This window comes from Podarcis bocagei (genome assembly GCF_964188305.1).
Source record: "Podarcis bocagei genome assembly, chromosome: W".
In the NCBI taxonomy this organism is placed as follows: Eukaryota; Metazoa; Chordata; class Lepidosauria; order Squamata; family Lacertidae; genus Podarcis; species Podarcis bocagei.
In genome coordinates, this window is record NC_138131.1 from 16649663 (window position 1) to 16656067 (window position 6405).

A 6405-nucleotide genomic window follows, 5' to 3' on the forward strand; every position below is an offset into this window, starting at 1 on the left:
TGAATCAATGCCTATGCAAAAGCAGTGGTACCAGTCCTTGCAGTTTCCTTCACAGTAAACCATAGTTAGGTCACCACTGGGCCTCCTGCACCCTTCCTTCAAAAAACATAGTGACCAGCAGCCTTCAAACAAGGAAGGTAAAATATCCGAGCAATAGGTTAGTGTATCCTTCCATCCCTCTGGGCATGATCTAGATACAGTAATGTGACTCTCTTTCAAGATTTGTCTCTTCTTGGGAGGAACAGCATCAATTTCCACTTGAAAATATTTGTCTTGTCCTTCAAAATAGGTTTCCCCACTGTATTGTATTATTTCTTTTGCAATCCAGGGTCTAATGGCAGCCATATCCTTTTGTGTGAACTGTAATTGGCCAGCAGAAGCAATCAGATGTGCAATGGTACATGTGAAAGGACCATAGTCACTGGAATTACCTTGCCTGGGTATATCAGTTGGTGCAAAAAATGACCAGTCTGCAAAACTATAAGGACATTTTGAATCCATCTCATGCAGACATGCTAAGAAGGATGTTATTGCATCAATCACAGCGTGGTTCAATCCATGTTTGGAATCTAGGTAGAGTATGGTCTTCTTTTTAAAAATGATTACTATCAGTATCAAGTGGACTTCCCTGTCATTTACTGGAATAATCAAAACATCTTTCTTTAGCACTCCAAATCTCAAACAGTACTTCTGGGTTTGCACTGACAATCTTTGACACATCTGCATGAAGTGGCAACTAAGTGGGAAAATTTTTCCCTCGTGACCTAGCTTTTTGGCCATGATCACCCTGGAGGCAAGAAATGCATCTATTATGCGGTCATTTATCCGGTTCGATCCTTTCAGTGTGTCTATGTCATAGGCATACACACAGATGTTGGTAACTGAACCCACAAGTCCCATGGTTTGTAGACTGAGTGTGGGGAAGGTACAGTTGTGCCATGGGGAAACTGATGTACAAATCAGTGATTTGCCCAAACACTTCTCACTTTGTGTTGAGAATATGGGGCTGCTATCAAAAGACTCAATATTGGTCACTGTCAAATGCTCTTTCCCACTTTTTGGAGTGGAGGTCGTCTGAGGTTGAGTGCTTTCCAGGTGTCTCATAGACAGTTGGTGATCTGTTTTTAAGGAGTCCAACTCCTCAGCAGCCTGCACTGAATCAGATGTTGGAGCTACAGTTCTCTTTTCCTGCAGTCTGGGGAACTTTCTTCCCGATCTACTCTTCTGTCTTTTATTTCACTTCAACTGTGTGAACTACAACCGGCGAGGCTTCCCTGGTTCTGGTGGCATGCCAATAGATTTTTGGGCAGCTATAATATGGTAACAATTCCTGGATGATGGGCAAGAGCAGCTCTCTTTTGGGAAAAGGCGGACAACATAATGCTGTTCCTTACTACCTCTTACGACAAATACACCAAGTTGTGGACAAACAGCTATTAAATTGTTCAGTACCATAAAGTCCTCTATGTTAGTATCTCAGCTCGCAGTCAGAGGTAACTGGCCTCCCCGGGCAACCGACTGAGATACTTGTTGACCTTCCGATCTGCGTCTCCCGGCAGGATACAGGCAAGGCCATCAATCGGCGATCCTCCTCAGACGTGAGAAGAACACACCATCCTCCCTCCTCCCTGCATTCCCCCAGGGAGGGGAAAAGAGACAGACAGGAGTCTATTTACATGTCCTTTATTCCTGTCATTTCAGCAGTACATAGAAACGTGACTGCACTCTCAAGACTCCAGCAGTAGAGTCACAACTCCACCCCTGTACTTCCAGTACAGGTCAGATGACACTCAGAGCTAACATCCGGTGCTCAGTACAGAGAATGGACTGCCCCTTTCCCCCAAAAGTACAGTTCCAGACAACAACATCCTGTTTTGCATTCCAGCCACCTGCAGCTGGCTTTTGCATTGCTGCTTTTTCCTGACACTCTAGTACCATTTGACAAACTGATGGTGCCTTCCCATAGCTTTCATCTTTCTTAGGACACGGAAGTTCTCCCCTTTGTACAAGATCCATGATTTGTGATGGATCACAAGCTATATGAGGAAAGACTGTATGTTCTGGTGACCCTGAGTGTCTGATAAACTGAGGCCGCAAATGAAGGTTTCCAGTGTTACATAGTGCACACAAAGTTTCTCTCCAGTAAAATTTTTGCATTGCATTCCATCGTCTTTTCTTTCCATTGTGAAAGTCTTTTTAGAGCTGCTTGAAAACTCTGTGGAGGTAACGCTCCGCTTTGCGAAGGCAAGCCTCACACCAGACATGCGTTACGCCTGCTCTCCCTGACCTTTTGCCTTCTTGGCTAGAAAACAGGGTTTCCCCCTGACCATTTGTCCTCTCACAGATTTGTTTACTAGACATAACGCTTGGTTGGAGCATGACGTAATCAAGTATCGGGGAAAACATTTTAGGGAAATACCTGCTGACACGTGTATTTGCTAATGCTGGAAATGTGCTTAGATGGAAATACATAATGTTCAGGGTGGTTTCACTACTGTTTCCAATTGTTGACTTCTGCTAATAAAAGGAGCCTCTGTCATGTTGCCAGCCAGTGTTACAATTTCCTCCAGAGAGACGGACAAGACGATCATGTCTATGGCCCTTGAATCCTCGGCCCTCCGTCTATCTGTCAGAGGAACTGGAGGGGCCTCACACACAGTGTGCCACACTCCAAACTGCCTTAACAGGCCCTCACAATACCTTGCCCAGGTCTCATAATTGTGGGCAGTAAGCTTTGGAACCGGAGCGCCATTTGAGACTTGTAAAAGCTCCATTCCAGCTCTTTACTTCAGCCGTGAGCCTTTTTCCCTTCAAAAGCTCCTTATCTTGGCAGGTCATTAATCATGAGGCCTGCTGGCTCTTCTCCACCAGCCTAATTAGCCTGCCGGACATCAAAGACTCTGCCGCGGCACAGAAAAGTCTTGCTTTTCCCCACATACCTCTCGCAGTCTTCAGCAGTCTTACTCTCCTGTGTCGTGAATCTGGGCCCAAAACCTGTTGTTGGGATACTGCCAGGGAGACAAAAGGCCACTGGGCAGGCCTCAATCGTCGATTCCAGACGATCCATCGATCTCTCGTAGAACAGCATCAGTCAATTAGCGACATGAGCCTCAGACACATTCCAGGACTCGTGCACGCCCTTTTCAGCAGACTCCGCAACAGAAGATGCACCCAGAAGAGCATATTTACAACTTTATTCAATGTTGGTCAGAACAAATGAAAAACATGACTGCTTGCCTTCATGTCGAGGAAAACAGCAAGAAACAAAAGCTATATACAAAACGGAAACTCCCTGCTAGCAGGAAGTACGCAGGCTTGTGACACACAACAGCCTGCTCCCTTTTTAAGGAGGAATGGAAATATCCTAACATTTTCAACCAAAACATGATGTCTCTGTGGATGTGATTCCAGCATACCACTCTGTGACTCTTGAGCAAAACATGATCCAAAGCCTTTTCAATTCCTTTTTCTCTGTCAGACACTATGACAACTTTACCTGAATTGAGCAAAGGACACTGCTTTGAAAGGGTTTCCAAAAATCTCCTGTGATTGTCCTCTTGCCTGCTGTCATGTATCATGAACATTACAGGAATCAGTGGTGTCTCAGTGAAAAGCACATTTTGAAATAATAAAGTAGATAGGCAGAAGTCTCCAAGTTGAAATGTTTTGTCATATTAAAAATGCATAGGTAAATCTGTCTTCAGTGACATTACTTTCCCAATTTCAGATGAGATATCCTGTAGGCCCATAACAACAATCACTGTAGGACACAGAGAGATATCATGGTTGAAGCCTTCAAGGAGTTCTGTCAATTCAAAAATACTGTACAAATCATCATGGCTGATTCGTGTACGTTGTCTTTCACGCTTAAGTATGTTTCTTACCTGCTCCAGGTTTTGTGGCTGAGCTACGGGTATATGAGCTGAGTCAGTTACAGGGTCATTACAAAGGTCTTGATAGAATTTTGTTTTTCGTTTTTTTAATAATTTTTATTAACAAACCAATCAAATCACATTAGTTCCAAATTACAAAACCGAATTTTAAATTTTTGTTGGGGGTACCCATGTTTCGAGCTCAGAAAGGGTCCAATCATCTCTTATTTCTGCTGCTTTGATGTTCACAGTTCTGTCCATTCATCTCTTTGTTGTTTTCCTTTACAAATCATCTTTCAATTTTCTTGTTGTTATCATATTTTTCCCCCTTTCTTTATAACCTCTGAAATTCTCCACAAGCAAGTTGAAACGAATGTTGTTATAGTCCTGTGTGGATTTTCACATTAATCCAAAAGTCGTATTCAGACAGCAGACGCCATTTCAACATTTCCATAAAATACAGTCTCAGCGTCTGCTCATTAGCTTTCCCAGACCTGTTGCTCTGACATCAATTCAATCCTGCAACAGAGCCTGTCTTGTCATGGCGGTTCTCTTTTAGAACTGCGTCATCCCAAAAGCCTTCCATTTCCTTTCCAGATCTTCCACAAAGCAAAGCCTTTAGTTAATGATTCATTTCCACACAGCTCATTATTCCATCTCACTTGTTATCAGTTATTGCAACGGTTCTTCTTGGGGGGGGGGTTGTAAGGTAATCACATAGAGAAAAAAAGAAAAGCCCCCCCCTCCTTTCCACCCCGTTCCGACATACCAACATCTTTAATGTAGTCTTCTTTGATATATTTTCCTGTTCAGTCCAACCCGTCGCTCAGCTTCACAGAGGTCAATTCAGTTAGCAATCAATACTCCCTTTCTTCACTCAAAACATGTGCATTTGCTCTTCTCTAATTGCTTATCTTGAGCTCCTGCAACCAGGTCACGATCAGAAGTAGCGTCCAGGAGAGCAAAAAAAACTCACACAAGGGCTTTCTGTCTAGTGCCCTCACCCCCTCCTTCTTTCAAACTTGGGGGTGATTTATGGGCAACCGCAGACAAGGCAGTGTTTTCCCATTCCCCCGGGGAAAACCTGGGAGGCTAATTACTCCCATATTAGCCTCTTAATTAGCTCGTGTGAGCCGGAGAGATGGTATTGTCAGCCATCTTCCAATGCGCCCCTAGCGGCCCCCCGGTCTTGATAGATTTTTGAAGGCTAAGTGCTTGTATCAGAAGTCTTTCCTATTACTGAAGGCATTGTCCATACATGTGTTCTTAGCAAATTTCTCTTTCTGTTACCATGAGGAAGTGCATGGAATTCCTTCTCATCTCCAATATAGTGTAACAGAACCATTTCACAAGAAGGCTCTAGCAGTGTATAACTGTACCTTATGAAGTTGCCTGCACTTGAACCAGTTTTGATTTTATGGTAACATTTTCTCAACTTCGGATCCTTTTTTGGCCATAGTCGAACACCACAGTTGATCCAAGAATATTGATCACAGCACCAATAGTTTTTTTCCTGAGGAGAACATTTGAATGAATACAGGAAGGCATCACCAAGAGGCTTGCATGGCGGATCATTTACAATCTTCTGATAATCAGGATGAGTTAGAATATGAAGGGCTTCTTCCACTGTAAAAGGAGTGGTTCTCCTACAGTATAAGACCATTGTGAAGATTCCTCCCCTCTACAGAATTGTGAAAGCTTGTAGCATAAAATATACAGGGAATATCTCTCTCACCAGTTCTGCACCTCCAGTTTAGATTTTCCAAGTCAGGCAACCTGAACTGAGCTCCACCCAAATCTCAACCCCCTTATAGAAACAGTTCACTATTTCTTAGTTCCACTTTCCATTAGTTTCACTTTCCATAGTCATAAGAGGAGATCCACTGGCAGAGGAAGAGAGGGGTGGGGGGAGCGCATCGCCCCCGGCACCACGATCCCGGTGGGTTCCATCGCGGCTGCCCCCCGCACTGGGTGCCATGCCCGCAGGCAGCGCGCCACACCCACAGGACGTGCACCACGCCCCCGGGACGCACTCCAGCCATGCCCCCACCTGCTCTCCACCCCCAGTGCCAGAGCATGAAGCTCTGCCACTGAGGAGATCCATTCACCATGCAGTGCAGCAATAGTTCAGTCCTCAATTGTATGTTCTCCAGTTTGATGAGAGATAAGGCCCAGCCAAACCCCACATTCTACATGTAAATGGGAGGACATGTGGGTGGATTCTCCTTCTGGATCAGTTTTCTCCAGTACCCACAACTAACTTTGTTTATTCACTTCATTTGCGTACAATCTTTCTCCCCAATGTAAGCAAAGAGGTTAACATCATTCTCCTGTCCTCTATTTTATGCTCACAACATCCCTGCAAAGTAGATTAGGCTGATAGTCGCTTAAATTTTAATCCAGCACTTCAAGCACTACACCACACCGGTTTTCCAAGACTTGGTGAGCCAAGAGTAGAACATCTAGAACAGGGGTCTCCAACCTTTCTGAACCTGTGGGCACCTTTGGAATTCTGACACAGCGTGGTGGGTGC